Source organism: Protopterus annectens, chromosome 4.part1 (assembly GCF_019279795.1).
Source record: "Protopterus annectens isolate FY-2018-M chromosome 4.part1, PAN1.0, whole genome shotgun sequence".
Taxonomy (NCBI): domain Eukaryota; kingdom Metazoa; phylum Chordata; order Ceratodontiformes; family Protopteridae; genus Protopterus; species Protopterus annectens.
Window position 1 is genome coordinate 468743663 of NC_056734.1, and position 27243 is coordinate 468770905.

General features: G+C 36.8%; 1 long non-coding RNA gene across 1 annotated transcript in view; it reads left to right on the forward strand.

Annotated features, from left to right (window-relative positions):
• Positions 1-27243, forward strand: part of LOC122801378 — a 149590-nt gene that overhangs the window by 52739 nt on the left and 69608 nt on the right. Inside the window, exon 3 of the long non-coding RNA XR_006364698.1 lies at positions 17205-17231. This is a non-coding gene — a long non-coding RNA (uncharacterized LOC122801378). The remainder of the gene's footprint in view (positions 1-17204; positions 17232-27243) is intronic.

Below are 27243 nucleotides of genomic sequence, written 5' to 3' on the forward strand. Positions count from 1 at the left end.
TCTTATCCCTTGTAACTACACATTAGGACCTACAATAATGGATGGGTAATTTCTTACTATCTCTGCATCCACCTCGGTGGACATAGGCATCCTGAGATAATGTAACAATTGCCTTATGTCACTAACAACCACTTAATTTTCGAACAAAAAAATACAGTATTTGAGAGATGCAGTTACACATTGACACTGAAAGCTAGACTCTCACGTACAGACACTGAAACAACAAACAGTTTGTCAGTGATTCACACACATCACTCAATGCACCCACAAAGAACCTCACACATAGACCCAGTAATGCAGAAGTTCTCACATGTAACTTACACAACCCTCAAAGACCTCTCAGTCAAAGTCCTCAGAAACTCTGCATGCACACAAACAACACAATTTTCATCACAGCACATAAAGCCACATCTTATTGTGTCTCAACTGCCAAGCCCATAAGGCACAACCTAAAAGTCTGGTCATAGGAGACTCCATTGTGAGGCAGACAGCTGTCCATTCTACCAGGCTGGAAAAGGAGAAAGTTACAGTTAGTTGCCTGTCAAGGGCCAGGATCTGCCAGATCACACAAGCACTCAGGTCACTTACCCTTATGTACCAGTATGACTCAGTTATAATTCATGTGGACATGAATAACCTGAGATGTACCTCGTTGGACTATATAAAGAGAGACATGATTGAGCTTTCAGAATATGTGTCACAGGCAGGTAGTATGAGCCTAGTGATGAGCAGCATTCTACTGTCTCCAAGGATGATGCCACAAAACCACCAACAGAAAATGATCGACTTTTAACAATTGGCTTAGCTACTGGTGTCATTCCAAAAGAGTCCAATACTTCTCAGCCTGGGAGGACATGGTTGACAGGCCATACTGCTTTACCAGAGATGGTCTTCACCTGTCACCTGTAGGCTTTCAGATATTGGCCAAAGCATTATCCATTCCTATAGTGCCTTTTTTAGGGATTGCTAAACAGACAAACTTTCCAACATAACAAAAGCTACTCAGGACAAGCCAAAGGTGTTACTGTTCAATGTTAGAAGCCTCAACAAGAAACTGCACTCCCTGGAAGCTCTCTTCACCCTGGAGAATGCTGTCATCTGTGCAGTTACTGAAACATGGCTCAAAGCCAGCCAGAGTAAGCACTCAAGCAGTACATGGCTATAACACTTTTCATACATTCTGACCACCCAATGAACATAAAATAGTAAAATGCGGAGGTGTATCTGTCTACATAAATGATAAGCACATCTCAAGGCTGGTCAAACAATATAACATGCTTGAGCTACTCCATGTCCAACCATGGGAAAAATCCATTACCATAGTCCTGCGAGGTACAGATCACCCACCATGAACCATGAAACCCATACATTATACCTGAAGTTACTAGAATCACTCACCATCCAACACAACACAATACCATACTCATGGGTGATTTTTAATTACCACTCCATTAACTGTGTCCCCCACACCCCCTACTTAAATATACCAACTCCAGTATCGCATTACAGTGGAGGAAATGGCAAAGACCTGAACACAGCCCAGTAATTTTTTTCCTTGAGAAAAAAAATTGTTGTTCCATGTGCTCGGAATTTAGGGACTTTGACTTTATTGGGTCAATTAAACAGTGTTCACTATTTTAAGTGTTCGCTGAAGTAATATAGACCCCATTAACTGGGAGACATACATGACCACCAACATGCAAGCCCAAAGATTTCTTGAGTTTGTAAATTCAAATGCCCTAGAACAGCTAGTCTACACTCTCACTATGGGAGCAAATATCCTAGATCTGGTACTCACAGATATGGGAGAGTGCTGCACCTCCAACAGTATGATGTCCTCACTGGTAAGATCAGATCTCAAAGTGGTCTCCCTTGAAATAAAGGTAAAACTAGTCCCCCCAGCTATTCTCTAAGGCAAATTCCCCCTATTAAGGGACAGCATAGTTAGTTTACAAGCTCCTCCAAATCCAGAAAACACAAACAAACTATGCAGAGGTGTACATAAAAGCCCTGTATGACCATATAAACAACTGCATAGAAACAGCAGTACCAGACCAAAATAAACACAGGTCAAACCACAAAAACAGCCACTCTGCATGACCCCTGGTGTTAATAGATTGTATTAACAAAAGAAAGAAAGAAAGAAAATCCTGTCAAGCGGTAAGAGGGAATGTACACAAGAAAGCAAAAAGTCCCTCATTAATCCAAACAAGAGAATCAGGGAAGTAGACAAATTCCTGAAAGCAGACTGAGGTAAAAATAGACTCCAATGATAAGAATAACCATAGACATTTTTTAGTCATGTCCACAGTCTCAAAGGCAACACCCAACAATGTGCAGAATTAATTTTAGATGGCATCATCTTATACTCAGCCAGAAGATATTGCAAATCTGCTAGCTGTCAAACTCAACTCAGCATTCATCTTCCAATCACCCCAGTTCTCCTCCAAAAAATGCCTTTCACCACTCCACTTCCAGTTATCATCTAACAACAGGTTGCCACTGTGCTCTCTAAAGCTATAAACATGGCTTCAATGGGGCCTGACAATACACCAGGTTGCCTATTAAATGCCTTACACCGGGACTTATCAGGCCCATTAGGATCTCTGTTTAACCACAGACTCCGGATTGGCTTTGTCCTGATAGAGTGGAGGACAGCAGAAATCATTCCTTCTGCATAAAGAGGGACCATCAATTAATGCAGGAAATTATAAACCCATAAGTCTGACTAATCTTATATGTAAGGTCATGAAAAGAAGAATCATTGACCTGAGAAGTAGGGACAGGAAACCTCCAAGCACTGAACCTAACCCAGTTCGGCTTTGTCAAGGGCAGGTCATGCCTAATAAATCTGGTTGATTTCTTTGAGACAGTCAATAAGGCTATGGATGAAGGTAAAGCAGTACACACCACCTACCTCGACCTGGCCAAGGCATTTGACACAATTCTCCACTCAGGTATTATAAAAAACTTGGCATTAATCTTTATGTCACCAGATAGATAGCCAATTGGCTCCTGGACAGGACATATGTGGTTAAAGTGGGCAAATCCAGATCCAGCAAGAGACCAGTTATTAGTGGTGTGCCAAAGGGCTCAGTGCTGGGACCACTCCTATTTGGAATATACTTCTCTGAAGTCAAGGTTAATGTGGAAGGCCTCTGGATGACAACGTTTGCCAACAACTACAAACTGGGGGCAATCACTGAATCCCCAATGATGTAGATATCTTTCAGCAGGGTCTAGATCAGATGAATGACTGGTACCAGAACCATGGTCTAAAGCTAAATGCAAAAAAATAAATTAAATTATCATACCCCTTGGGAAGTCAAATAGCCCTGCAAATTACAACATCAATAGCACACCCTAAGTGTAGACTCAGAGGTGAAAGATCTAGATGCACAGATAAATAGTAGCCTGAACTTTGACAGCCATGTGTCTACAGTAGTGAGGAAGTCCTTAATTGTGATATAACTTATAAATAAAGGTATATCATCAAGATCCAAGGAAACTATAGTTCTGCTGTACTCATCCCACATTAGACCAATAATCAAGTACAATGCACCATTTGGCATGTACTTGACTGAGCACGTACAGCAGCTGGAGCAACCTCAGATGTTCATCATAAAGAAAATACAGGGTGTAGACAACATTAATTATGCATATAGACAAAAAGCCCTATCCCATTACTCTGTTTTCTACTGACAGTTGAGGGATGACCTATGCCTGACCTGCAAGGCACTCAGAAATACAGCCCTGATGGAGCTGCTGCACATCCACAAGTCAAAGACCATGACAGTCACCCACTCTAGGGATCTAAACTTAGTCAGCGACTCAAACAAAACATGCTGAAAAGACAGATGCATGTCTCAGAGATTTCCCCTTTTCTGACAGCCTTCCTATTCACATGAAGCAGAGCCCTTCCCTGGCCCTCTTCATATCCACTTTGGATCAATGGATGGGGAATTGCAAATTCACACCTGGGGCAGCACCTATGTCCCTTATGGGCAAGGGTAGTCTGCAAGATACTCAAGGCATAAGCACAAATCTATGCCATCCTGTTGCCCGTAGGGGCCACATATTGGGGAAAACTAGGTTATATTGGCTGAGCTTGTAAGGGCTCATTAGCCTAGTATTCTCCTATAAAGCCATGTTTCTTGACAAACTATATATTTGAATATTGGGCTTCCAGAGTAAAGGAATGTGTCTTCATTTTTAGGTGACCATCCCAGTATGAGGAGAATTTTAGGAAAAGTTTAGTTTATACAAACAGTCCCACAAAAGGCACAGAAGTAATGACTGATCAACATTGGCTGTCTCCCTCTCCATCATGATGCACATTTGCTGATGCATTTCTTTGTCTTTCCCCAGTTAGGCTTAGGCATGACTCTGTTGTAATTGTACATTTAAAGAAAATGAAAAGTCTTATCTACTGTTCATAGAGAGAGCGCAGTTTCTTTAACCTCCTTAAATCCATGGCGTTGCACCCTTTAATTTGTGTAACTAGTGCACGTTTCTACAGATCTAGTTGCTCCTTGTGACCTTCAGTCCATTGTCTAGTTCAATGTTTTGACATTCATACGGAAGTCTTCTTGAGTTCACTGCTGCAGCCACTTTTTGTCTTTGCACTACTATGACTTTAAATACAGGTATAACTCGACAATCCTATTATGTGCAAGAGTGTTAGATTCAGCAGTATTGTTTATAGCTGTCTATTGTTACTGGGAGCCAGATCTATTGTAGTCACCAATTGCAGCATTCCATAATCTATGAACTGCTTTTTCCTGGTACGGTTAAAATATGCAGGGCCACTGGTGTAAAGCAGTCAAACCACTTACTCCAGACTCTGTCCTCCACTCTGCTGTTAGGGTGGGATTTTAAACATTACTACAGTTATTGTGATCATCAGATAATTAATGCAGTTGCTAGTGTTTCAGGGACTATTTGGCTAAAAGGGTGTGTCGTCGGTTGGTATTAATTTGATTTTACACAGTATCTCTGAAGCAGCAATATTTATAAGTGAAAAAATAATTTATAGTTTATCAACCTGCATAATCACTTTTATTAGTAAACTGCTTACTATGAAATAACTGTACAAGAAGAGGTAGCATTTTGGAAACCCTAATACATCACCAGGAAAGTGCAGGCAAACAAGGTAAAAAACTGACTGAGCAAGGCATTTTTCTACAGCAACTAAGACACCCTTTGTTCTGTCATTCTGGCTTCAATATCCATATCAGTAATTATGTTGCATATGCAATATAAGGGGTTAATTATTTGAATGAAAAATAAGGATGAATAGATAAGTCATACTTCTACACTTAATAGATTTCTTTTCTCTTGACTTGATCTCAAAAGAAATGATAGTTGTGCATATACTTGCTGCAGACTTTTGCTGTCAGGACCTGCAGTGTTAAAAGACTGATGAGCCCGCCTGATAGTGAGGCTGAAGGTCAAGCTGCTCTTTTACAATCCTTTTTGCAGTGGAAGACTAGATGCAGCAGCACTGAGGTCTTAAGACAGTCCCTTGAAAATTGCTTTATTTACCTCCAGCCTGACACAAACGTAGTATAAATCCTCATTAATATATATATTTTTTATATTGACATACATGTTTGGATAGTAGCTATAATTTTCTTCGTCCAGTTCAGTAGGTAGTCTCCATTTTAACCAAAGTTTTATTCAGGATAGTTAGATTGGAAAGTTAATTTCTAAGCCAACAGCACAACTAGATAGTCTGAAACCTACATTACCATTAGACAGACAGTGTGACGTAACAACCATGTCTGTTGGTATGGTATCCTAGTGATTCTGTTCTATTTGGGTAGTTATGCTTTGATATAAAGTTAAGTGTACTTGTGTCTACGTTGTTATAAGGCAAATGGACAACAAAATGTTTTATCACCTTAGCATAAAATACCTCTTTAGAATTGGAGTACCCTTGAACTCTTACCTATCGCTCTCATGCCATGAATCATAAATGCATGCAAATATTACAAGCGCAGCCATTAATGCCTTTCTAGCTTGCCAATATACTAAAACATTTGTTCCCATAATAAATGTCCAATGTGCTTAAAAATATCCAAAGTAGTGCTTGCTTTAATGTAATTTGATAATCTTTTCCATGCATCAGCTGTTCTCTCAGAGAACCAATTAGTACACTTCTCATTCATGTAGAATTTTCTGCATAGGTTGTCTAATGATTCTGTAGTACTTTTGGATAACCTGAAACATCCCAGAGATAGCTGTCTCTAAATGCCCTACATAACAGTAAGTTTTCCTCTTAAATATCTATATGTGATACTCTACAAGTTCAAATATTTTAGTCTTTCATAATAACTTAAATTTTCACATCCATGGATGCCAATATTATATTTTCACTGTATTCTTTCCAGTTTACTCCTGTTTGTTTTGTTATAAGGTTTCCATATTGTTATGTCTGTTTTATGTAAGGGGCATATGTGTTATGATATCCTTTATACAACAAATATAGTATGACTCTACTTCCTCCACTAGGTCATTAATTAGAGTGAACTCGCTAGAAAGAATATGCGTGATATGACAGAAAGCTAACACACTCATACACAGATGTGCGTGCGCACCCCCCCCCCACACACACACTTGTGAGTATATATTTTCCTACAATGTAGCATTGACGATCTAGGTTTTTGTAGAATGTCTAGATTTTGCTTCATATTTTTCATCTATTCCTCATAAAATTTGTAGTTTTCTAGCAAATCAATGTGGAAGAAAGGCAATAAATAATGACAGAGATGCTAACACAAAATCTAAAAACATTTTAAGTTTATAACAGCAATATTTAAAATGTGTTCCTGTTTTGGTACTTTGTCTTTCCATTATTTGTTGGCTTTGTACAGATTTTCTGCAATCACAGGTTGAAAGGTATACCACAATGACCGTGTTAAAATAACCCTACGTCTAAATGTTTCATGGATTATAATATTAAATAAGATTTTCAGATATCTGCAAAAGATATTTTAATACGTACAGCTTTCATTCCTTTATATCTTGATAGACTCATGAACCATCCTTATAACTGGTTGTTCTTTCCAGTGGTCTTTTATATACAGAATTTAGCATGATTGCTATGTCTAGACATCCGGCCTTCATTTTTGGACAGTTTTTGCCATTCAACTATACTTGGAGCATAGCTTGTGAAGTGTGCTCTGTATAACATTTCTAATCCTACTTTCCCCCAAGGTTTCACATCCATGTGTTATAAAAATCTATGCAAATCATTTTATTCAGCTTTCTACCTTAGCGAGAGTAACAAAGGATCTGGGCTGGCTGCCTTTCTAACTTCCCACTTTTTGCATCAATTCTGTATTCTTTCTCTGCTATGAATCTGAAAATTTAGGAGTCTTTTAGATTTCACCCTTAATAGTATTACTTAATCTTATGATTTTTATGCTTCTCTCACTTTTTTATTTATTTTCATGAAAGAGTAACACAGAGGAAGCATGTAATTTCCTTGTCAACCTTGCCATTAACAGTTGAGGTCTTAAGAGAATGAATCTCTCCAATGGGGTATTCCTACATTTCAAAATTACAGATGATGATCCCCTCAGTTTTCCTACTTCTTTTATTTTGCACTGCTAGGACTGCTCCCTGTGCCTTCTCACTAATCTGCATATAATGTGGACTAGATATTATATGTCTGAATTACCAATTATTCACATGTCTTTGAAATTCCTAACATTTTTTTAATATGGAAGATTATCAGATAGGACAACTTTAGATATATTATTTCTTGGGAACATAAACTTTAATATACTACTCACACATGCAGTTGTAATGTCTCTTTCTTTGATTATTATTGCAAACTTTAAATATTAAGCAGCACATATAAGACAAATTACTAATGTGAACTAATCTGTTTGTTGGGCTTGTAAGCAGTTCTTGTTCTGGACTATTGTTATGCATGTATTGTCAGTGGTACAGCTCTTTGATACTTTTTTCTGTTTGAGTGAAAGTTTCTAACAAAGGTGAATAGTATGGCTTCTATTGTAAAGGAAAAAAAGACTTGCATTTGAATGGAACTGCAGGATCTGAAGAATATGTAATACATGTTACCCTACAGGAAAACAGAGGAAAAAAATAATAATTTATAATAATTAATATTTAATGACGTGTGCTTGTGTGTGTGTGTGTGTGTGTGTGTGTGTGTGTGTGTGTGTGTGTGTGTGTGTGTGTGTGTGCGAGTGTGCAAATATGTGTGTGTGTGTGTGTGTGTGTGTGTGTGTGTGTGTGTGTGTGTGTGTGTGTGTGTGTGTGTGTGTGTGTGTGTGTGTGTGTATTATTTCTGGTAGTAATTCATGGACTCTCTCCAGGAATTGCCTTTTCACTTGATATTAAACTATTTTTGTTAGCTTTGACAGTGTAATTTAAGCCCTAGATATTAATTATTTATTCCTTCAAAGAAAATAAAGCTAAGTCTTTCCTTGCTAATGATATTGCTCTCTCACAGTAACTTGCTTCAGTAACTGCATTTCTACGTCAGTACCAGTACATCTGTGAACGTATCTGTCTTTTTTCTTTCTTTAGTAACTGCTGTATTGCCTAAACAGTTATCCGTTTTCTTCTGATAAATTTCATCTAATCAGTATAGTTTATATATCTAGTTCCTTGTTTAGCATGTATTCCCCTTCAGATCATATTTAGATGAAGCAAAATATTTTTAGCCTCAGAGGAGCCTCATACAAAGATGTTATGAATTTGCTTTGCAAGTATTTATAATATATTTCCATATAAACTCCATCATATTCATAATCACATATTTTCATATCCCACGCATTGCTTGTAGCTCCTTTTATATAAATATATATATATATATATATATATATATATATATATATATATATATATATACACACACACACACACACACACATATATATATATATATATATATATATATATATACATACATATATATATATATATATATATATATATATATATATATATATATCAGATCATCATATCTCTTGTCCAATATTCAAGTTGTGTAACATTTTTCTAATATAGTTCTTGCCTCATCCTGACTGGCTGTACTTGCAGCACAAATTGGTTATTTGCATCATGGTACTTTAAATGTATAATATCTGCATCTCAGACATATTGTATACAAACTTTTCATAATACTATATCACTACTAAAAGCTTTGTAGAACCTTTCTGTTCTTTTGGTTTTGACATTTAAACAATTGTCTCAAGTTTTTCTGTATAAGGCTTCACTCCATCTGATGATGTGATATGCCTAATCTATTTCAATCATTTCACCAGTATTTTACATTTATAATTTAACTGGAAATTATATCATCTAAACTGTTTTGCAGTTGCTAAGTCCCTTTTCATTCTTTTGTTGTTGTTTTATTCCACACTAATAACCGATTAATCCTGCCTCTGTATCTGCTGTAGAAGAAGGATTGCTGAGAATATAACAAGAATACATTTTCTTTGGAATATACCACCTCCTTTCATCTGCATTCCATGTCTGTGGAACATTGTCAACTTGTATATAAAATGTTGTCATCTGCTACTGCAGTGTTTGATACATCTTATCCAAGAAAAAAAGCTGGCAAATTATAATACAGTTATGGAAAGTAACAACTAACATCAAACTACACAAAATAATAACTATTTGCCACACCAGAAGTTCATTATGGTCATTAATTACATAACATAAGTCTTCAAAATAGTCAAAAACATTTCTCAAAATAACTTCATCAGCTTCTTAAAGTCAAGGGTTTAATGTTCATTCCAGCTAGTCATGGAACAGTACAGTGATCATTGCCTTGACAGATTTACAGTTTCTGTTAGAAGTTTGACTCTATATCTTATTTTTCCAATGGAAACAAAGGTGAATTTATAAAACTTTGTTGTTTTACCCATAACAAGAATCTGCTGACAAAAGCATTTATGCAAAAGAGTGAAAGAGTTATTTTTTGAACAAAAGCTGAAAAATAACATTGATAATGCAACACTTGATGAGAAACTTTAGAACAATTGAAATTAAATATGAACATTGTTATTACAGCACATAAAAGTATGGTATAGCAATTTGTGATACAGGTGATTATAATGTTGTGTAAATTAAAGGCTTTCAGATAATGCAGTTTATCAAAAGGTAAGTGATATGAAATAAGATTAATTATGAATTTAAAAGCCCAGATGTATGATTTGCATATGTGTTGAAGTTTATCAGCAGAATTATTTCACTATTTTTATTTTAGTGATCCCACCATTTCAGACATCTATAGTCTTCCTAAAATAGAGAAAGATAGATAAAGAACCCCTATGAGACCAATTGTTTCGGACAGAGGCTAGATCATGGAACATGTCAGTTTATTTATGGAAAAGATTATGTGCCCTTATTGATGGATATAATTTTGTCTTAAATGACATAAAACATTTTAGAAGACATATATAGATGGAATAAAAGCATAACTAATATAAAGACTTTTGTTTGTGATAGCAGATACCCGTTTTCTTTTTACTAGTATTCCTAATACTGAAAGCTGAGAATATATAAGTGAATATTTAAAAAAAAGATTTTTCAAGTTTCTACTCTTAATATCAATCTATAGTGTGTGTTATTGGAATTAGTAACAGACTACAATGTGCTTTCATTTTACTCTGGCATAGAAATGGGTATGGCCTGTACCAATATGTCTGCCAATATGGTATTACTACAGCGGGAAAATGATTATGTGATTAATAACAATACATTTACGTCACATGTATAATGTTATAAAAGCGTTGTTGAGTTGGAACAGTGACAGGAAAGATAGATTTTTACTGAAGGATTTTAAAACTTATTTGGAATTGACCACTTCATTTTTAAAGTTTCATATCAATTATCCAAATTCTTATATAAGCTTTCTTGGTTGTCAAAGACAGTAAAAATAGTAATGATTTAATTTATTCATATGTATTTAAGGAAGAATGCAAAAATAATTCATTCTTGCATTGTGACAACATCTTCTTCTTCTTCTGCCAGCTGCTCCTGTCAGGGGTCGCCACAGCAGATCAACTGTTCCATTTCTTCTTGTTCTCTGCATCTTGCTCTGTCACACCAACCACCTGCATGTCCTCTCTCACCACAGCCATAAACCTTATCTTAGGCCTTCCTCTTTTCCTGTTACCTGGCAGCTTCATCCTTAGCATCTTTTCCCCAAAATACTCTGCATCCCTCCTCAACACATGTCCAAACCAACGTAATCTTGCCTCTCTGGCTTTGTCTCCAAACCTTCCAACCTGGGCTGACCCTCTAATATACTTATTCCTAATCCTGTCCATCCTCATCACACCCATTGCAAATCTTAACATCTTTAACTCTGCCACATCCAGCTCTAACTCCTGCCTTTTTGCCAGTGCCACTCTCTCCAACCCATATAACATAGCTGGTCTCACTACCCTCTTGTAGACCTTCCCTTTCACTCTTACTGGTACTCGTCTGTCACAAATCACTCCTGACACTCTTCTCCACCCACTCCATCCTGCCTGTACTCTCTTCTTCACCTCTCTTCCACACTCACCATTACTCTGAACTGTTGATCCCAAGTATTTAAACTCATCCACCTTCACCACCTCTATTCCCTGCATCCTCACCATTTCTCTGTCCTCCCTCTCATTCACACACATATATTCTGTCTTAGTCCTGCTAACCTTCATTCCTCTGCTCTCTAGAGCAAATCTCGACATCTCCAGGGTCTCCTCCACCTGTTCCCTACTCTCACTACAGATCACAATTTCATCTGCAAACATTATAGTCCACGGGGACTCCTGTCTGATCTCATCTGTCAACCTGTCTATCACCATTACAAATAAGAAAGGGATCAGAGCTGATCCTTGATGTAATCCCACCTCCACCTTAAACGCATCCATCACTCCCACCGCAGACCTCACCACTGTCACACTACCCTCGTACATATCCTGTGCCACTCTTACATACTTCTCTGACACTCCCGACTTCCTCATACAATACCACAACTCCTCTCTAGGCACCCTGTCATATGCTTTCTCTAAATCCACAAAGACACAATGCAACTCCTTCTGACCTTCTCTGTACTTCTCAATCAACACTCTCAAAGCAAACATTGCATGTATATTGCTCTTTCCTGACATGAAACCATACTGCTGATCACTAATCATCACATCCCTTCTTAACCTAGCTTCCACTACTCTTTCCCATAACTTCATGCTGTGACTGATCAATTTAATCCCTCTGTAGTTACTACAGCTCTGCACATCACCCTTATTCTTAAAAATCAGTACCAAAACACTTTTTCTCCATTCCTCAGGCATCCTTTCACTTTCCAAGATTTCATTAAACAATCTAGTTAAAAACTCCACTGCCATTTCACCTAAACACCTCCATGCTTCCACAGGTATGTCATCTGGACCAACAGCCTTTCCATTCTTCATCCTCTTCATAGCTAGCCTTACTTCCTCCATGCTAATCCATTGCAATTCATGATTCACTATCCACACATCATCCAACCTTCTCTCCCTCTCATTCTCTTCATTCATCAGCCCCTCAAAGTACTCTTTCCATCTGCTCAACACACTCTCCTTGCTTGTGAGTATGTTTCCCTCATTATCCTTTATCACCCTTACCTGCTGCACATCTTTACTAGCTCGGTCCCTCTGTCTAGCCAGTCGGTACAGGTCCTTTTCTCCCTCCTTAGTGTCCAACCTTTTATACAACTCGTCATATGCCTTATCCTTAGCCTTCACCACCTCTCTCTTTGCCATGCACCTCATCTCCTTATACTCTTGCCTACTTTCTTCATCTCTTTGACAATCCCACTTCTTCTTCACCAACCTCTTTCTCTGTATATTCTCGTGTACTTCTTCATTCCACCACCAGGTCTCCTTGTCCTCCTTCCTCTTTCCAGATGTCACACCAAGCACCTTTCTAGCCATCTCTCTTACTAGCTCTGCTGTAGTTACCCAATTATTTGGTAACTCTTCATTGCCACCCAGTGTCTGTCTTAACTCTTCCCTGAACATCACCTCACTATTACCATTTTTCAGTTTCCACCATTTGATCCTTGGTGCTGCCCTCACACTCATCCTCCTCTTCTTGATCACCAGTGTCATCCTACAAACCACCATCCTATGCTGCCTAACTACACTTTCCCCTGCCACCACTTTACAGTCTCCAATCTCCTTCAGACTGTGACAACATGCTTTGCTTAAAAACTTTCAGAGCAGAGGTTACAAAGTAAATGAATGACACAGAATAAAAGAAGAAGTTATAAAAATAAGAAGTCAAGAAGGAATTCCATTCTTTCATAAAAAAAAAAGAATTAATAACAAGAATGTTTGTTCTTAATTTATGTTTCCTATGATCTTTTACAAGATTTAAATTGTGATGTTTTTAGAAGAAATGGGAATATATTGATCTCTAGTAATGAGATAAAATATTTAATAGGAGAGAAACCAAATTTGGGAATAAGAACAACTTTTACACGAACAGCTGCTTTGCTACAAAAAGCAATGTCATCAGTTAGGTTTTAATAGATTAGGCATGCAGAAATGTTGGACTTTCACTTACTGCAAATATATGGAGAAAATATGTATACATCCACAGACAGAAATGAGTTATATATTTAGGCATTATGCAGATCGTAAATAAAGATATTTATTATATGTAGCAACTTGTGACACCTGCATGCTTTTTACATTGGTAAAATTAATTGTCATTTGAAGGAAAGAATATATGAATATATTAATAATATTGTAAAAGGAGCTAGAAGCAATGTCATTGCAAGATATGTTATTAGAAGAGACACAACTCATACTTTCAAGTTTTGAGTTTTGGTATTTATTTTTCCTAATTGAAGGGGGTGCATGCCTAATCACAAAGAAGTGGTTGAATGAAAATGGATTTTAGAAGTTACTTATTCTCATGGTTTAAATGTTATGGCTTCTTTAAAGCATTGAATATAAACACTATATAATGTTGTGCTTCTAGTTCAACTGTATTTTTATAAGTATTTTTCCATTTGAAGATTCGGTGATGTATTTTTAAATACAGGTAATGTGATTGATTTATTTTATTTAAATGGGAGGAGGGATATAGTATTAAAAAATCCACCTAATGAAGCTGTTTTGAAGAATTTCTTTATGCAATTAAAGTCCATATTGAACTTCCACCATGTCAGAGGAGATTTATTTTCGATTGTTTGATACATCATACTTGAATCTAACCAAAATATATGTAAAATCTACAGGTTATCACATTAAAATGCTGTAGGGATGATTGCTACACTGTCATTCATTTCCACAATTTTAGTAGATTTTGGATAGTATGTGCAATACATTATACTGTAGTGGGTTACAACGTAGGAGACCCTGAGTTTAAGTGTTAGTTTTTGACTCTCATAAACCTACATTTACTCCTCTCAGAACTAGTAGCAGAGGATTTCTATGCAGTGCAGAGTTGTGTTTGCAGAATGTAAGTATTAAATAGAAGGCAGACAGCACTAATGTCTTACTGAATAATGGAATTGAGTAACTGCCTGGCTTAACACTATGTCAAAATATTAATAATTGCAATAATAATAATTGTAATAATAAAAATAATAATAATAATAACAACAACAACACTTGGTGCTTCTGACAGGGTTGGGAAAGCCTAGTCTAGGCTGTTGCTCTTGAGTGACATCATGTTTATTTTACATCATCATCATCATCATCATTATAACCAGTATCACAGTCATGTTCAGGGTTCAATGTTGGATGTTCAGAAATGATGATACTTAAAGCCATCTGTAGGCCTTCAAACAGTTTGGCATCATTTAGTGTTGGAGCATAAAATCTTGCACCCAACCAAGTGTCCAAACATCTCTTAAAGGCAAATATGTTGTCCAATCTTCTAATCTGTAGAGCTAAAGAGTTCCACCACAATTCTGACCTACTGTGGAAAGTTCTCATTTATTGTAGGTATTTCAATAAATAACTGTTAACGCCTAGTTTCCCATGTAAGTTCCTTAGTTTAAATACCTAAATACACTGCAACACTATTGTTATTTATAAATGTATATATCAATATAAGGTCATATTTCAGTAACCTGTCATTAATAGCATATAGGAGTAATTTCTCCAGCCTTGTCTGCAAATATCTGTCTCATGTAAAATGTTTCTACTTTTTCAAGTCTTTTCAATTGATTTTTTTATAAACAGGCTGATGCATAATATTTAATATTAGGCCTTACTACTCATTTCTAGAGTGGTATCAATACACTGTTGTCCCTTCTAGTTATTGATTACAATATGTCTCTAATAACAGGTAACATTTTGTTATAAAAGTAAGCTTGCCTTAGATGTCTACTATTCGTCTTCATGTTCATCTTATACATTATAGTTATAATGTGGCCCTTCGAATTTGGGGCAGCATATACTTTTGAAGTTTAACAGCTGCTTTTGAGTAATGTTATTGTTATTACATTCCTTATGGAAAGGTATGTTCTTCCATCAGTTACTATAGCTATAGCAACCCCAAAAAATGTTGTTTCCTCTGAAAAATACACCTGCAAGTGACACAGTACTGAATTTAAATATTTGTAATTGCTTACTGTAATTGCAAGCACTAGCCAGATTACCTGAAAAAGTTTTACAGATTGTTGCCAACAAACCAGCTTATTATGTGTATGTGGTCTCATACATACACACAAATAAACACACACACACACACACACACACACACACACACACACACACACACACACACACACACACAGGAAAAAACTATAGACCACATCACTCCTGACTGTGCATAATGTTAGCAATCAGAACAACTGACTAAATCTGCATCCATTATGATGAGAACTGAAGTACATTGACAGATTTTCCCACTCAGGCTTCAGTAACCAGCTCGGTCATGAGCCCCATCTGTAGATGAGTTTGGCAGTTTATCTAAGAGGATTATGGAAGACATTACTATTATTTAATGAACTTCATCTTGTGGTCCTGATTTTGAGTCTCCTGAGTTCTATTTACAAAGTATTTTACTCAGAGAACAGTATCATTTAAAGAGTCATTTCTCCCGTGTCACTCCTAACAAGGGGATATTCATGTTTAGTGGGTTTACCTAGTTACCAAATGAATAAAATTTAAAAAAAATGAATGAAAAACGTCACAATATCAAGTATGCTGAACTGGACACCCAACTCAAATACTGTATTAATGAAAGACATTATTATGTTGTGAATCCCATTCTGTAAAACAGTACAGTCAGAATTGTTTGGCATGCCTCATTAGCTAGAGTGTTCTGTGTCACTCCTTGAAAGACATCCTTCTACAGCTCCCCAAATAATCTGTCTTATTAACTTCCTCAGGTACCAACGGCATTGTGGAATTATTTATTGCAATTTCAGTAGCCCTTAACCTCTAAACACATTTATAGTTCACAAGTGGATTAGTTACAACAACTGCACATGACTTGAAGCTCATCAGCTTCATTTAGCCCAACTTGACATCAGAACCTGTTTTAAGATAAGCATTATTTTGTAAAATAATTTCAGTTCCACATTATTGATCAAGGAATAAAATGTGAACTATTTACCTATCCAAGAACACAAGAGCCAACAGTAAATAGCAAAACAAAAAACCAGAACGTCAGTAAAAACCACTTTAATAGCGAGCAAAGCAAAGCTTTCGGAAATAATCCTTTGTCAATACTAAAATACATGAGTACATTCTCCATATATATAGGTCCCAGGGTAGTCACATGACCGACAGCCAAAGTCACATGACCTATATTCAAGGCATAGCAAACATATATTAAAAACTTTTAGTACAAAATGTATATAAAACAATAAAAACATGAAAAAATATATAAACCATATCACAGCTTAGTTCTACTAAGCTTAATCAGTATAGGTTTAATACTAACCATACTGTTTAGGCCAGGAGGAGAATCACTAGCCAGTCTTAAAATCCTATAACATTTTGCTGTTATAATCAAAGTTGAGTTTATCCAGGTCATTTAAGAGCATTTATTTTTATGAAATTTTCTTTTTTATTATGATGTGGAATGTGATGTTTGAAGCATCTTTATTATTTCACTTTAGTATCAACTTGCTTGTGTATATTTTTTCAACATGTTTTATTAAGTGATATATTTTGTAATGCATATATTTACTGAAATAATATCTTAATCTCTTCTGTTTTTAGAAGCACAAATCACAGCAGATGTAACAGGTAGGCAACTGACTTTTTTCATTTTATATAACTTTATTGTCATTTATGCACGATTTTTTATTAATAGATGTAGTTCACCTTACTCAATTAAAGACTTTCAGTCAGATATGAACTTGTGGATTTCAAAATCTCAAAATAGGAAACAATTGCGAATACCTGATTACATTTGTTAAAGTACTACAGGGAATTAAAGCACACAACTAGACACAACCAGAATAAATAAATATATTGCATTAAATTGAAAATAAAATAATGCACAGATTGTACGCCCACTTATACACTTGCTCCTCTCTGTTATTTATTTATTATTTTATTTATTTTACGTTTGTAACCAGGGTAGTCCAACTGGACAGCAGGTATCCATTTTCAGTGGAGTCCTGCGGAGAAAAGTTCCAGCACAATTAAAAAAAGAGAGAATACAATTTACAATAACATGAGAGAAAAAGTTGTAAATTACTTTAACATAGTATACAAGTTACAAAACTGCTTACAATAAGTCAGAGCATAGATTTAAATTTGCAGGTAGATGTTACACTATAAAGATATTTTAGATAGTAGCAATGCGAATTCAATTGTTGGATAAAAAGGTGAAGCATTTTTATACAGGATGAGCATAGTCGCTGTGTTACACTGATGGATGGGTAAGCAGGTGACTACTTGTAGAAATATTTACAGTATTTACACTGAGCATTAAGATGAGTTCAGGGGAGTATAGTACAGACTGAACAGTGACCCTGGTAGAGGATTCACTTGAGTTGTAAAAAGGTTTCCCTGTAGTAGTATGTTGTTTTATGATGGCTTATTACAGTTACATAGGTGGCTGGAGTAGAGATATGATTTTAGGAGAGTCTTAAAGGAAGATGTAGAATTTAAAAGTCTAAGGTCAGGAGAAAGGTTATTCCAGGTCTTGGCAATTTCATGGACAAAAAGAGATTCCCCTGAGTTGCTTTTGCAGGAGATGGTTTCAATTAGGGCTTTGTTGCTAGAGTGTAGTTGTCTATTTGGATTATGAAAGTTAAGAAGGCTGTTCAGGGCAGGTGTTTTTTCAGGGTAGTAGAGTATTTGATGGGCTAAGTTGAGTTGGTGATATTTTAGAAGGTTGGGAAATTCTAGCCAATGTAGGGTTTGTAGGGTATGGTAATGGTAGGAACATGATTTGGTATTTGTGGCGAATCTAGCAATTTTGTAGTAGCAGGTGGAGAGTTTGTTTAAGTCAGCTTTATTTAAGTTTGTTAGTGAGGGAGAGGCATATAGCAGTGTGGACAGAAGATGAGTTTTAGCTATGGCAATACGAGATTCTGAGGTAGGGTACTTTTGCATCTATGGAGGGAGCTTAGTTTTTTGTGGACCTTAGAGATGGTTACTGATATGTGTTTGTTAAATTTGAGTTGTTGGTCAATGGTAATTGCTAGGAGTTTTGCCTCAGAGACTGGAGTGATTTGTGTGTTATTGGTGGAGGAAATTGAAAAGGGGAGATTAGAGGGTTTGGTTGGATGGAACAGCATGAGTTGGTTTTTTTGGGATTAAGTGTAAGTTGTGAGTTACTGAGCCAGTTCTCAATTTTAGTGAAGGTTAGTTGGGCTTTTTGCTGAAGAAGTTGGATATTGGGTGCAGAGCATTTGAGGGTTGTGTCATCAAGTTATTGGACTATATTGGCTTCTGTGGTAGCTAGGTGGAGTTGGTTGGTGAAGATATTAAGTAGAATTGGGCCAAGGATAGAACCTTGGGGTATGCCTAGGGTGACTGGGAGTGTGGGGGATAGGGAGTTTATCTATTTGAAGGACTGGTGATGGTTACCTAGATAGGTTTTGAACAAAAGCAGAGTAGGGGTGTCAAAGTTAAGGTCAGAGAGACAAGTGAAAAGTTTTTTGTGGGATACCATGTAAAATGCCTTGGATAAATCAAGGAAGGTAGCGGAAACAAGATTGCCTTGGTTCCTATAGGAGTTTATAGTGTTAGTAAATCTGAGTAGGGTGGTGGAGGTACAGTGAGATGGGCAGAAGCCTTGTTGGGTAGGAGAGAGAAGGTTATTGGAGTGGATGTGGGAGAGGATTTGGTGATGTATGCATCTCTCTAAAGTTTTTGACAGGGGTGAAAGAATTGCTATTGGGTGATAGTTAGAGAGATCAGTAGAGAGTCCACCTTTGTGAAGGGGAATGATGAAAGAGGTTTTCCACAAGATGGGCACAGTATTCTTGGTAATGGATCTGTTAATTAATAATGAGATAGGGTAGGCTACGACTGTGGATGCGAGTTGCAGGTATTCAGTGGGGATGTTGTCAGTGGCTAGGGTGGTGGGTTTGAGTTTAGTTAGCAAATTTTGTATATAGGATGTTTGTAATGGCACGAGTGAGAAGGGGATACAGTCTTGTTGGGTTGTAGGAAGTTGGGAAGTGTTGGTTGTGGTGGAGTTATTTATGATTTTTAGAATATAGGAGGTGAAATAGTTGTTAAAGCTTCAGGCAATGTCGACATCAGTGCTGGGGACATTGAGGGGTGGAGTGGTGGATTTACCAGGCTGAAGGATATTATTTACTGTTGATCAGAATTTCTGAGGGCTGCTATTATACTTCTTTTGTAGGGACAGGTCAGAGTTTTGTTTATCTAGTTTTACTTGTTTTTTGTCATTTTTCCAAAGTTCAAGAAAGTATTGCCTAGTTGCAGATGTTCTATAATGGCGCCAGGTTTTCCAAACTTTGTCCCTATTTTGCAGTAGGGTTCTTGGGTTTTTTTAGAGTTAGGGGTAGGGTTATTACATATCCTAATTGTTTTTATGGGGGCCAGTTGGTTGAGGATGTTTAGAAATGAGGAGCTGAAGTATTCAACTGCACTATCTAAAGGAAGGGATTTGATGGGAGACCAGTCATAGTATTTTAAGGCCCTCAGGAAGTCATTTTTGGGGAAATTTTTGTGGTAGCGGGTTTGTAGGAGGGAGGGAGAGTTGGTGTTTTTTACCTATGTGTAAGTATGAAGGTAGGGTTGTGGTCACTAAGTATGTTGGCCAGTGTGTCCCATTGATGGGCATTAATGAGCTGATTGGTATGGATCCAGTCTAGTGTGGATTCTCTTTTTGTGGCTTTATCAATGCATGTAGGGGACTGGATGAGTTGGGTGAAATTGTAGAGATTAATATGGCAGGTGAGAGTGGGAGAGTGTATATAGTTCCATTCCACATTTACATCACCTAATGTGACGGTTTCTTGGCATAGGGAGTGGGAGGCCCAGTGAAGTATGGATTCGAGGATTGGAAGATTGTCACCTGCCTGTTAAGTTAAGATGTTTGTGTTGATTTAGGGAGAGTTTTGCAAGTAAGGTTTCAGCATGTTTGACATCTAGGGTATCTATATGTAGGGGTTGAACTTTTACATTAGTTTTATGTAATAGGGCTATTCCACCACCTCTTTTGAGTAGCCGGTCAGACCTAAGAATATTATAACCAGGTGGGATTATGGAGTCATCACTGATATGTGGTTTAAGCCATGTTTCAGTGATGACAATTATGTCTGAGTTGTAAAAAGAGATGGTGGAATGGAGTTCTTCTGTTTTGTTCATAATACTGTGAATGTTTAGGTTCAGGATTAGTAAGTCATTGGGGTTTTATTTGTAAGGAAGGTGGGAATTGTTGTTGTTTTTGGTGGGAGTTTCAGGGCCAGAACTGGGGTGACTATCACCATCTAGTAGTAGTTAGGTGGATGTGGATGTAATGACTTTGAGGTACTGTATTATTAGGGAGTTGAATTGGAGATTCGGTTGTTTTTTGGAAGGTGTTGCAAAACACTTTGGGGGGTAGGATAAGTGGGGGTTTAATAGTTTGGTGTTGGGAGTATTCTTGTTGACCTAGGGAGTTGCTTATATTGTGGGGTAGGGTGGATGATTTTGGGTTGTTATAGTGTGTGGTTGGGAGATAGTAACTGGTGCTGATGGTGGCTATGGTGAGACATGTGAGTAGGGAGGCAAATGATAGCAGAGTAGTGTGCTGGAGTAGAGGCATATTGAAGTGGCAAAAGGTAAAGGGGGTTTGTTTTAAATGAGGGGGAATAGTGGGTTGAAGGGGAACTGATTGGCGAATGTGTTAGAATAGGAGGGATAAGACTGGAGAGGGGGAGGTTATGGAAGTTGTTGGGTAGTGGATGTTGTTGGGGGAGGATGGTGATTAATTGGCATTTGGGTGTGGTTAATACATCAGGTGATTTGGGGGATGGATAAATGTAGGTGTAGTGGGGGCAGGTGGAGAATCAGGGCAGGGTAGGGGAGCGGAGTGAACACGAGTGTAGGGAGGGTGAACGGAGCGGGTTGACCTAGCTGGGACTGGAGGGTCACAATGCTGAGGGGAGAGAGACACAGAGACTAGAGCAGAGGATATTAGGCAGGAAGTGAAATGGGCTTGTGTAAGGAACGACCGTGTGTTAGGGTAACCACTGCTTTCATTTAGAGGGCAAGACCTATTTGAGCTATGTTATCAGACATATAACTATTTGGGCTATGTTATCAGAATTGAGGATATGCAACAGCTTACAGCTATATTCAGTGGAGCAGGGTATGTTCCAAGTGACACAGCTGAGGGAGCTAAAAGAGTTGGAGAACTGGCTGTTCTCAAGCCAATGCTGCCATCTGGTGGCAGACAAGGACATACAAAGTGAGTGATGAAGAAGGAAAAAATAAATAGGAAGAATACAAACAGTTGGCAAGGGAAATTAAGAAGACCGAATGCAGGTATGGGGGGGGGGGGGTCGCTCGGTGTGTGTGCCTTACAGATACAGTAAACTTTTACACTACAAAAATGAGTTGACAGCAGCACAGTAGGCAAACAAAACCTACTTTATTTCACAGAGGTGGTGTGCGCATCCAGTTCAGTACTGTCCAGGGGAGTATTCAGGGGGCCTGGTTTTGTAGCGGGTTATATAGAGGAAGGCTGAGGTTAGCATATTAAAGTCAGATTGTATGGAGGACTGCAACTAAAGAGAAACAAAATAATATATATAAATATTTTTAGATAAGCAGATAGTTTGTTTCCAAAGAAGCCTCATCTGCGAAGTAGGAATAATAATAAATCTGTCCTTTCTTCTGTATTTATATTTATTTATTTCCTTTGTTAGCTGGATAAATTTACTGGTCCCAAACACCAGACCATTTTCAGTCGTGACCCAGGAGAAACGTCAAGAACAAACATGCAGTCAGAAATTATGTAAACACACAGCTGCAAACCAGATGTATAGATATTTATTAGATCAACATTTATTTGGCCTAAACAAGTTTAAACCACCTGATAAAGTTGAGAAATATGAAATGCATTCAGTAAGGAAAAGACCAAACAGTAACGGTGATGATGATAATGATGAAGATAATGATGATGATGACAAATCGAACCCTGCATATCCAATAACAAAACTAATTCTTAGTCATTTTCAGAATGTTTCCCCTCTTTCAAAAAGATGGCCTTGACTTTGAATTTGTAATATGTAAATAAATGCTGAGGTGTATGAACCCCCACAGGTTTATTTAGAATGGGCTTGACGCTGAAAAACTAAAAAGTATTTTTGTATGGCGTTATATTATATGTCAGAATTCATATGGATATACCTGACCTATCTGACTTTCACCTTTGTATAAATGATATTAACTTTTATGCTGAATTTTTAAGTTTTTACATTAAATAGTTTAAACAGCTTAGATAATGGCTATTTTTGTTGAAGAAACAACACAGTCATCAGTATTACTTTTTCAGAATTCGTATTTTCATTTCTCTTGCATTCCATTTGATTACTTCACAGAGATGCACCTAGTTAGGTAGACAAACCAGTGGAATGTGCGATTGTCAAAAGAGATCACAAAAATTACAAACTGCACATACCCTGGTGGCCAAATTATGTGCCATCTTTAAAACTATTTTGGATATTAGTATTATACACTAAGTTGACCTACTCAGAATTATTGGTGAATAGTACTTTAAGTAATCAAACCACTGTAGAACACTACTGACATAGCCAGTACAAGGTATTTTGGATATTTTCTACACTTCATAAAATAATCTAGTGAAACCTTTACAAATTGTTATTAATAAGTTAACTGCAAGTGGATGCATTCCAGAAATTTGTACCATTCAACAGCTGATTTCATACACAATGGAATAATTAAATCACTCTTGAAAAATTGTCCACCTGGCAATTTTACATGTAATTCTACAAAGGTCTAGATGCACCACTAACTTAAGTCATTGCAACCTGCACTTTCAACAATATGATTTTGTTGACAGAAGATTCCTCCTACTGAATCAGCTGGTATTTCCTGAAGTGATAACATTACCAATCAATGACCGACTATGCCACATACTTAGAAGTAGTAAAAACATCACTATAGCAATACTACCAAATTATTAAATTCAGTATTAAAAATGATGTACTCAATAAGCAAAAAAAGTTGTTGGGTTTGAAAAGAAAAGAATAACACATTGCCTGTCTCATCCTACTAAGGTATTCAAAGAAGTTCCTTGAGACTTGATATCAAGACCACTCCTTTAGGTACTCTTTCTACAGAAACAAATACAAGGAGATAATTTTAGTTAGTGAAATATCTTGAAATACAAACTGCAGTATTCAAGAACTCATTTTAAGGATTCAGACATATTTGAACATGATTTCAAAAAATGTTTTCTGTTGCAAAACCATCAGTCTATGTCTCAATGTCACCAAATGTAATATTGTTGAATATAGAAATGCTATGTAACTTAATTTAAAAATTAATCGAGAAATGCAAAATGTAGACAGTGAAGGTGGCAGAAGTAGCTGTCAGGTGAAAGTGGAACCAGTACAAATGAAGCTTTGTATGCTCCAGCCATAAGATTAGTGTTTTAACTTAAAAAAATAGCAATCTGAAATGTTCTACCTATATGTATTTACTATAACGGCATGCTAGCCACCCTTGCAGTCTTTGTAATGCTCCTGGCAATTGGCAGCATTATGCAGCAGAAATGAAAGGCCATCCAGCAGTAGGAGGGACATATGCATGGTGCAGACCACTGTCTTATTCCCAAACAAAATTCAGCAAAGGCTGGATAATTTCTCTCAAATAATATCAAACATCCAAGGAGCAATAGCTGAGCTGCAAGACTTACAGGCAACGAATAATAATGAAATGAAAAAAAGTCGGGCTAACAGTGAATATGAGGTTTTCTGTCAAGAGACCATGTTGAACCACTCAAATCACCAGTTTAAAAGTGAGATTGGACTGGATACTACCAAGTTTGATCGATTCCTAAGAAACAATTGCTATTTGTTGTAAGTGTCTCCAACAAGACTCTAAATGAAAGACCTTTGCAGTTCCCAAAAACTCCATCTGATATAACTTGTCAACAGCAGCAATTACTTTCAAATTTTGAACTTTTCAGGCAAGTGGTATGCACTCAAGCCAGTAGATAAAGGCATAAAGTTTAACATGCAGTGCTGCAAGGTCATACTGTTTCAAGATTATACCTTGACTACAGTCAATAAATGGGCCTTTAAGGAAGAGAGGTAATTTTGTTATTGAAACAATTTTCAGTGACCCTTTCATTTCCCAGCCAAACTTGTTATATAGTGAAAAAACTAGAAACTGATTTTCAAACTCTTGCACATTGTTAACTGTTTCCTTTAACACCTGTTTACTTCAATGGTCTCTTGGTCTCTGATGATACTTTGCAAATGAAATCTTCATCTTCAACCACTGTGAATATTTCATTTGAATGTGGGAGCGCTGAAGATTCATAACACAGAGAAGTCTGATGCAGTGCAAAACAAGCTAGGCCTTAATCCTGTTTTGGGGAGAATAACCCAAGTAACTTATCGAGTCTCCCAGTTCTTCACAGGAAATTTGTTTCCAAGCAACAAGGAGAAGATAGCCAGATGGGTATTGTTTTTTTATATATGGAAGGCCAACCCTTGTCTGCAAACATTTTTCCACAACTGCTGAGACTGCTGCATATTTCACAGTCTTGGAGTGAGAAAATGTGTATGACCCCTTTAGTGGTGCTTCCAAGAACAGGAAGAAAACATCTAAACCTAAAGGAATAGGATGACATTATCTATTGTTTCATTTGAGCTTGCTTGTATTTGCTATATAGAACTGCTGGAATCCCATGACAGTAGACATGAAAATGAGGTAAACATCTAGCCGATCTCCAATGGGCTACCTTCCAGTCATTAAATTGTAAGTTGTAAGTGATGGGCATGGGTTTTCCTTACATGGACTCACTGCTAATAGTTACCAGAGTGAGTCACGTATTTGGAAAGTTAGTCATTAGACAGGTTAAGATAATTTTACATGTAAAATGCACTGGGTATAACTTACATTGTGAAGAGTGGAATGCAGTATGCAAATTTCATAATAAGCAGAAACAGCTCAATATTACAACAACGCAGTCAGACAAAGGAAGAGTTATTACAGTTTTTACTGCAGGAAAGTATTAAGAACACATTTAGAGTTACTTCTAGATTCAGAAAACTAAAAGATGGTGAGGTATAAACCAAAAGACCATTTCAAACTAGATTAATGTTATTTCATTGATAAGGTTATTGACTGATGTTATATTCATAAGGAATAGTGTAAACAATAATCAGTCCATTGCTCAATTCCCACAAAGTATTAATTAACATGGAAGTTCCATGTGAATACCCGACACTGAAGACTAGGAAAATATTAAATAAAAGACTTGGTAAGTACTGTACTTCTTTTCCAGCTGATAGTCCCCTGGATATTCTCACACATTATCAGTTTAGAGATTTTTTAAAGTAAAATGAGAGACATTAGAAAGAATTTTGGATCTTACTGGTTAGTATAAATATCAAATGGCAGCACATCTAAATGGTAAAGTACATAGAAGCAACTGATTCTAGGATAAAAGGTTGATGAGAAAAAAATGTATTTTGAATAATTATTGTTATTTTCTAAAGTATATCTATTTCCTGTTTTATAGAATTGTAAATGTAGTATGTGATTGTAGATCAGAGTGCACATGCTTTGTGCCATGTCTTTAAAAAGCATCCAAGAAACCAAGGCAAATAAGATAAAAGATAATCCACAGACAGGAAGAACCGAACCAAAAAGCACAAAGTGCAGCTTTATTGAACAACAAACAGGTCAATAAATCAAGCGCTTTCACCAGGCAAATACCTGGCTTTCTCAAGATAAAAAGTAGTGTGACTGAAAAGTTTAAATACTTAAGCATCTGATCACATGGTACTTCAACAAACATCCACTTAAGAAGGCAGTTATTAGTAACTGAACTCAGTGAGTGAAAAGTATGCATATGAAAATGCAGAATAAAAGTTCAAATAGTGAAAACACTAAAAAATCATTTAAAAATCATTTAAAAATTATGTACAAATGTGTGCATAAAAAATTCACAAATGTGTAAGATAAAAGACATTTACTGATTGTAACAAGAAAATCATAGCCTAGCCCTTCTCAGCTTTAGTACACTGGATATATTAATGGCCTCATTGAGACCAGGGGATTTTGCAGCATTAAGTCTAAGCTGCCATAAAAGTTCTTTATATTCAAGGTGGGCTTCCCAGTCACCTCCTCTGGCATCCTGGGTCACCTGTTCAAGAACCATAAAATTAAGTTTCATGTTAGGGCAAGAAGTAAGATGTTTAAAAAAAGCATTAGTGTCCTTCTTTTTTGTAATGTCATATTGATGTTCATAAATTCTTTTTCTAAGGGGTCTCTCAGTCTTCCCTATGTAGAAACTGCAACATTCTGTGCATAATCCTAAATACACCACCCCTTTTGCTCCGCAGTTGTAATATCGGTCAGCGTCAAATCTAAATTTTCTAGATGGAAGATAAAAAGAACTATCATTCATGATAAAGAAACACTGCTTGCATGCCCCACATTTATAGGTACCAAGTTTAGGGGAACAATGCCTTGAATCTGATAGATGCTTTCTTTCAAATAACCCTTTTAGGTTAATATCCCTTCTAGTCACAAATTTGGGATGTTCCTGAATTATCCCTTTAAAGTCATCGTGTAGCGTCAA